Raw genomic sequence first — 7,979 nt, 5'->3', positions numbered from 1 at the left:
CGTCTGCCGGTCGTATATTTCCCATGATTACTTGCTGCAGGCAGTCCAAGAAAGTGAAAGTCACAGTGAGATAAGAGGAGAAGTGGAAGACGTTCACCTATTGAACTCCGTTCACTTATTACGACCAACAATGTGGCTTCTGATGAGCCGGCACCTTCACATGGTTATGAGACAGATTCCAGAGGCGTGACGCAAAGACCCGCTGCGCTGCCCGTGTGCAGACAATGACGGAGCCCTCGGAGCTGCGGCATCTTTAGCTCTCCCTCCTCCGCTTTCTTTTCATTTCCCTGACTTGACAGCCTTGATTTGACCACTCGTCTCCTCTGTCTTTACGAGCATCCCTCACGCTGAACATCTGCAGAGCTCGCCGTAAAACAGAATGCGGCAGGATTCATCCCGGCACACTAAATCAAGGGACAATTCTGAGATCTCCCTCTTTTTCCTTTTGGGTTGTTGTTTCATCTTAGTTTGCTTTTTTTTATTTTTTTACTGTTGGCAACATCTTTGTTGCTAAGCAGTCGTTGCTGTGGTGATTTTGCACATCCCAGAGATCACAAGTCAGTCAAAGAGGGTGGCCGGCACGCTGACGTCTCCTTCGGTGGATTGAATGAAACAGCTTTCGTTGAAGCCATAATCTCACGGGATTGATTCATGTCTCTTCAGGAGGTAACACCATGACGGACCTTTGGCCCACTGATTGAAAGCGTTGCAATATTCATACATTTTGCAGCACAAACCGGTTTCTGTGGCAACATTCCCCAAAAAGAAATTCATGCACACAACGCTGCAAACGTGAAGCTCGTGTATCAACAAAAAGTCCACTTGACGCGACTTTCTAAATCAACCAGTGTTGCCACTTTAAAGCTGCAAAGTTTTCATATTTAAACACCAAAAAAACATGAGAAGAATTCCCCAGATTATGGACTCCATGGTGTGACATACGACACCATACCCCACGGGATGGACGTGAGGAAGTTGTTGTCCATTCTTAAAGCCAATTATTTTCATTTCTTCCAGCGTCACAGGGAGTCAGATTTTACCGATCGACCGGTCTACCCCCCCACCAGTCCTCCACTGGTATATAGACTCAGACGCACCTCCAGAATCACTGTCACCCTCGCTGAGTAATTACAGCGATTAATGCACGGACGCAGCTCGCCTCTGGCTCTGGACACTCTATCAGGACGCGTGCGGTAATGGATGAAAGTACATTCTTAATAGAGAATCCATAGTGTCTAAACCTGGGAGAGCAAGGAGAAAAAACCCAACAAAAAACAAACAAGACGGCCTTTACCCACAATCCTCTCGGGCGAGATCGTTTACCAACCGAGGAACAGGAGAGAGAAAGCGGTCAGAGTATTTTGCCCTTGTCGCTACGCTCGCGGCCAACCTCTAGAAAAGACAACAAAGATCATATCACGACAGCAACACTCGCGCCAACAGCCTTTGATTTAGCCACCCAGAACTCACTCCCATCTCAATGAGGTGGCAGGATGCTCACAGCATCTATCACTGTCACACAAGCACCCTCCAGTGAAATGTGATTTTTATCTTTATGAGCTAACCCCCCCCCCCTCCCCCCCTGCTACCCCCCTTTTCCGTTACAGCATGTAGCGGCTGGTGATAAGTGATGAGGAATAAAGGGGTCGGCGCGTTACGCTAATACAGGTGCTCTCGACACATATGGGTGCTATCACACGGGGAGAAGGACATTGTTGTAGTCCTGTGCGCTTGGGGGGGGGGGTGGGGTGGGGTTGGGGGGGGGGGGGGATGTGGCTCGTAGATCACCGACGTGTGGGTGAGAGTTGTCACCAGCCGGCGAAGCACAACGTAGTTTATGGCACACGAACCACAAGACGTAAGCGCGAATCGTGGCCCAGGCAACAATGAGGGAAAGCGCACTAAAAATAGATAAGCTTTCTTCTTCTTTTCTTTTTTACGCTCGCCCTAGAAACAATTGCTCCGTTTCATATGTTCATGTGTTCAAACTGTGGTGTAAAAACAGGACAAAGGAAGGCGGCAGCAGAGGCATGAATACAGCCGGGAGGCCCGCTAACCTGAGCAGCTCCATGGAGGCGGGAGAGACCCGATGGATGTTGCACCTTTAAGTGTGTTAAACGCTCTCAGATCGTCTGGGCTTCCTCCCTTTCCAACTGACAACCTCTGTTACGCAGTTAATTACAGCCAAGTGCAACACAGCGCTGTGTCAATTATCATGCGCTTTAGCTCCCTGCCCAATGGGTATTTTTACTGCCTTGGTTTTCACTGCTGAAGTTTCTACTTTGGTTTATTGCTATTCTGCCCAGGTCTGCTCGCTGCATCACATTCCGGCAGACAGAGCTGTAAAAACAGAAGGGATTTAAGGATTCAGATTGGCGGAGGGTAACCTAATCTTCCGTAATTGGGGGGAATGGTTCTCATTTATATCAGCCTACTTTAGAAAGCAAGCTCATCGGCAGGCTGCTATCATCCCAGTCATTTCACTGCTGCTAAATTATTTTTACGGTCTGGGGGTCGGCCGCCGCGGCTACTAGGAACACACGCGTTAAACCGCATCATCATTTATCAGAGACTCAAGTCTTGCTTTGCAGGTGCTGCAAATCAACACGCACAACGTAAACGCTGCACGCAGATCCCTCATGCGCCGGTTTATTTTGCCCGAGCGCTGTGAAATAACACATTCTGGGCTGCGTCGTCTCAAAATGGAACTGAAATGGTAATCCTCTGCCAGGCGAAGCGTTCGCGCCTCGCCAGATGCTTAGTTCTGAAATTTGCCTAATTGCCACGCTCAGATCAATCCCTTGTACTCTGCCAAATGACTCTGCCAAAGTGTGTGTTGCGAGCTGGGTTTTTTTGTTGGCCCAATATGCTTCTTCTTCTTCTTCTTCTTCTTCTTCTTTCTCTTAGAAAGATTTGTGTGTTTTTCGTGACTCCCGGCGAAGGTTCCGGTCTCGGTGACATATCCGCACAGCCGGATGCCTGTCCATCCCCGCTGACCTGCGTGCCCATTAGCCACGGCGTTGCAGTGAGGGCACAGGGCCTATCCATCTCTGCCCACACACACACACACACACACACACACACACATGCACACACACACAGCGTACACCCACTCTTCATATGGCTCAGACACATGCCGTAGGCGGATTAAATGTGGCCCTTTGATCAAAGGGCAGCGTGTGGGAATGGACACTGACTTACTGACCTCCTCACTCATCCATCCACACACACACACACACACACACACACACACACACACACACACACACACACACACACACACACACACAGTATATATGCACACAGTATTCATACACCCTGTACTCATTAGTGTGCATCATAAGTCCACTCTGATGATAGCATGTTTCATTCTGGTAAATATACAACAACTGAAACTCATTTACAATTATTGACGGACACACACACACATGTGGGGGGGGGGGGGCAATTAAAACAGCCAATTAGTGCAGCTGCTACTGTAGTCATTAAGTGCATCGTATGCACAGCGATCACACACACGCTCAGTGCATCCTGACAAGAATTCACCTCCATCTGCACCGACGCTACGGCTCATGTCGTCACGAGAGACGACATAAAAGTCCAAAAGAACAAAACTGAGAGCAGAGAGGAGAGCAGGCGACTCGTCGTGTGTGTAGAACAATTAAAAAAAAAAAAAAAGAGAAAGTTACGGATGATTCAGAAGTTTAGTCAACAGAGAAAACCTCGGTTCCAGCTGCCCGGCTGTCTGATGAGCCGCTCTGTGCTTGTCAACATCCCCCATCATTCCCGCACAACTATCTACTCACAAAACCAAGACCCGCCCCCTCCATCCCTCCACCAGCCTCCAAGAGGAACACCTCCGACAGCACAACGGGCAGCTCGCACTGCCGACCATCTCTTTCCCCTTGTCTCTTTCTCCCCTCCCCATGTTCCCCCTCTCTCTCCTCTCTCTGTTTCTGTACATCCTCGCTCCTTCCTTTTTCCGTCTCCACTTCTCTTTCTCTCCCTTTTTTTCTTCTTTCCCGCGCTGCCCGCTGCATGCGGCGCGGCAGATGAAAACATAAAAGAGGGCGAAGAATGAAAGAGAAAGAGACTTAAAAACCGACGTTGGGTAAGGATGGAGACGCCGACAAATTAGCATGAGAATACTCACAGTGGTGTTGTTGTTGAAGGAGCGCGGCGATGGGAGCGCAGCACCGGTCCCTCCGTCAGATACAACCTGCACACACAAGATTGAAGAGGGAAAAAAAGAAAACTAGGCTGTGAGAGCGGCAAAGAGGAGGAGGAGGAGGAGGAGAGAAGAGCAGGACGAGGAGGAGGAGGAGAAGAAGGAGGAGGAGGAGGAGGGAGCAGAGCATCCAATGCACGCACCAACAGGAGCCCAAATAAAGAAATGAAGGATTCCTCGATGGAATGTGTGTGTGTGTGTGTGTGCGTGTGTGTGTGCGTGTGTGTGTGTGTGGCCAGTGGTGGTGTTTGTGTGTTTTTTATGAGGGGTATCTTTGGGAGATATAAAAACACACACACACCATGCGGGGTTGCACTTGGGTGAGCAATCACATCTGACAGGTCTGATCTGCGGTCCACCTACCTCCTTATCGCTACCTCACTCTCCCTCCCTCCCCCTCCCCCCCCTCTCTCTCTCTCTCTCTCTTTGCTGCTCACACTGATGCCAGAGATTCAGCCGCTACAGGGGAGCTATCGCCCTCGCCGCTGTACGTTACCGAAAGAGGGAGGGAACCGTCGGATCTCCCATCCGCCCACGCCACCCCGCCCGCTCTCTCTCTCCCCTCTCCCTCCCTCCCTCCCTCCCTCCCTCCCCCTTCCACCTCAAATGTACAGAGAAAGAGAATGCTTCAATTGAATGAAAGCAATCCCAGTGGCATTGAGGCAATTATAGAGGCTGCTGGCACTGTTTTCTGCTTTTCTTTCTCCTCCCCGTCCTGCCCTCCTCTTTCTCGTTCCCTCTGTCCTCTCTCTCGGGCGGGTGGAGGACCTGTTTTCTCTCTCTTTCGGTTTCTCCGTGCTCCAGACATATGCCACTATTAATGTGGCTTCTGTCACTTCAGCTGCTGTGGTCAGATCACTTCTCTGCCCACGTAGACTCTGCCTCCCTTCCCTTTCCTCAAGAAGGTTGCTACACCTTTCTCAGCCCCCCCCCCTCCAAAACGGCTCTCACATAAAACTCCACCTTGCACCAGCTGACAGCACCATTCACCTCCAGGAGCTACTCTGAGGTAAAGTATATTAATCCTGCGGGTCTTATCAGGTGTTGCTAGCGCGGCACAGCGCCGAACAACACAAATGAATCAGGAGGAACTTTAATAACCGTCTTTTCGGTCTGGGTTTTTGATGCATGCTGCTCCTGCATTTCCCTTTATGAAAATCAAGCAGTACATATATCACCAAAAAAGAGCTGCGAGTCAAACACCTTGGCCTCTAATCAGGTACCCCCCCCCCCCCGCCCTTCCCCTCCACCCCCGCACATTGCATCCCTCCAGCCACTACTGCTCTTTATCTCCCCTCAATTAACATCTTCTGAGCGAGCCTCTATTATCTTAACCACACAGAGCAGAGGGGGTCCTCCGAGGAGACGGCGTGGAGGACGGCTGAGCCGTGGACAGAGCGCTCCCAGCTCCTGCCGCCGCTTCAATTCACAGGCCTAATTAAAGCCCGAGTCAGACGTGACAAACTGCGAGCGGAGGTGCTACAGAAACAAACAGCGACGGGCGCGTGTAGCCCGGAGGATTCTCTTTGTGGGGATTATCTGCCAGAAAACAGGCACGTTCACGTCAACGTCATGTCAACATCATCTAAATCTCTTTTGACGCTTTGCTTCGGTTTGATCGCGTTCGCTTTCAACCCTTCTGTATAGGCATCGCCCCGGTGCCACAGCATCTATGTTTATCATATACCTATAAATCACTCTCCGTATAAAGGAGAGGCAGAGAGAGACTGTGCCACCTCGCCAGAGCTCAAGGATTCCCATAAAACATAGAAGTGATGCAGTCGGTTTGATGTCATGCTCACAGAGGCACCATGGAGAGAATCAAATATCAAGGTATTCTTGACAACATACCTCAATATGGTGAATGGACTTATATTCATGAAACCACGATTCTTAAAAGTGAAGCCGATGCTTCATGTGTTAAAGCTGCATTCTCTCTAATGTCCACCAGGGGGCTACTCCTCTGGTTGTATAGAAGTCTATGAGAAAATGACTACTTCTCTCTTGATTTATTCCCTCAGTAAACATTGTAAACATGAGTTTATGGTCTCAATCTCCAGTTTGAAGTCTTCTTCAATACAGCATGATGTTCATTTAGTACATTATAAAGCAGGGGATGCGTTAGGGCGGGGCTACCGGCAGTCCACAAACCAATGGGTGCCGTCACGGTGACTGCGTCCACTTCTTATAAATTGATCTATGATTGCGCCTTTCTACACTTCATCCATTCATACACTGATGGCTGGGGGCTACCATGCAAGGTGCCACCTGCACCCTCAGGACTAAACTCATTCACATCACATCTAAACACAGCCTTCGGGAGCCATTCAGGGTTTAAATGTCTTGCCCAAGGACACACGGGCCGGAGGAGCCGGGGATCGAACCTATTGGAACACGGCCGGCTCTACCTCTGAGCCGCAGCCGCCTCTAATACGCCGACCCCGACATCCATATACTGTAGGGTTGACAGTTACAGTTTGTTGATACATAATGACTAAGTGGGTCAAGGCAAATAATGGAACAGAGCTCAGAAAATGACATTACTTTACTGTCATGCAGCATTCAAAAGCAGGAAAATACAACACTTGTGGTATTTCTACTGTATCCAGAATCTAAGACGATGTGTAGTCCGATATACCAAGATATAATATTGATATATTGCCAAGACATATGGCTAATGCCCCCTGTTCCCTGGCTCATCTGTTTGGTTGCCCTCACCAACTCCAATTTCACCCCATGAAGCCATCAAACCACCCATTAAGCCAATCACGCTGCCCTCTTTGTCCTTGCCCCCGTGTCTGACAACAGTGAGAGCCGACGTCAGGCCCCCCCCCACACTCTCACCACCGAGGTAGTCCGGCGATTTGGCCGCCAACTTTTGGCTCAAGCCGAGACTATTAAGCGTATTCTATTACTGTTGGGTTAACCTGTCACGCTTGGCGGTGGCTCTCTTTATTGTCTGGACGCTCTGAAAGGGCACGGGGATAAAACTCCATCAGCGGGACAAACGACCACCACGGCCACCATTTATCAGATGCCCGAGGGAAGGGGGGGGGGGTTTCCCCATGGACCCTGGCCACCACAGCCTACCCAACGCTGCGGGGGTAGCTTCCGCTGCCCCTTTAAAAGGTGAGCTCCCCGGAGGCCAATCCACAGAGCCGGGGACGGACGGAGCTCTCTGCTCACACAAGGCTTCCCTTCTTCATCACGACTCTGGGAATAGCAGCTCTATCTGTGCTGACGGAGCCAATGTATTGACTGAGATCAGGTAGTGCGCCTGGCGGTGTGGGGAAGTGATTAAGAAGGCAGACTAGTGATCACCGTGTGACAGGGGTCAATCCCCTGTTGGGCAATCGGGTAGCGGCCTTGGGCGAGGCACTTAGCCCCAACACACCAGCTAGACACTCAACTGTGAGAGTGGGATGAAATGTCAAATTCAACTTCACCCTCCGCGAAGGTTCAAAGCAAGGAGATGACAGCGAACACTTTAGTTGTTAAAAAATTCATATCGTAATGAAACAGCCGTGTTCCATCTTCACACATCCCCCTCCAGCAAACGCGGCGCTCGTTTTTTCTTCTTCATGGAACCATCAAGGGAGGGCCACAATTAAGTGACTAATTTGATTAGGAGATAATGCGAGTCTCAGTTAATGGAAAGGACAGACTTCACAACACCGGCAGATTAGTTTGGTGGATGCCTGCTGATTAATTAAGACAGCCCTGCGTGTCCATATTAAGTCAAAATGCACAG

At 50.0% G+C, this 7,979-nt stretch overlaps 1 pseudogene across 1 annotated transcript in view; it reads right to left on the bottom strand.

Moving 5' to 3' along the window:
* Window positions 1-3,830, bottom strand: part of LOC306787240 (RNA binding protein fox-1 homolog 3-like) — a 234,318-nt pseudogene extending 230,488 nt beyond the window's left edge. Inside the window, exon 1 of the transcript XR_013773185.1 lies at window positions 3,807-3,830. The product of XR_013773185.1 is annotated as an RNA binding protein fox-1 homolog 3-like (transcript). The remainder of the gene's footprint in view (window positions 1-3,806) is intronic.
* Between the last annotated feature and the right edge of the window lie 4,149 nt (window positions 3,831-7,979).

Source organism: Melanostigma gelatinosum, assembly GCF_949748355.1.
Source record: "Melanostigma gelatinosum genome assembly, chromosome: 13".
NCBI classification, from domain to species: domain Eukaryota; kingdom Metazoa; phylum Chordata; class Actinopteri; order Perciformes; family Zoarcidae; genus Melanostigma; species Melanostigma gelatinosum.
Note: the sequence above shows the minus strand (reverse complement) of the source record. Positions and strands in the feature narration are given on the sequence as shown.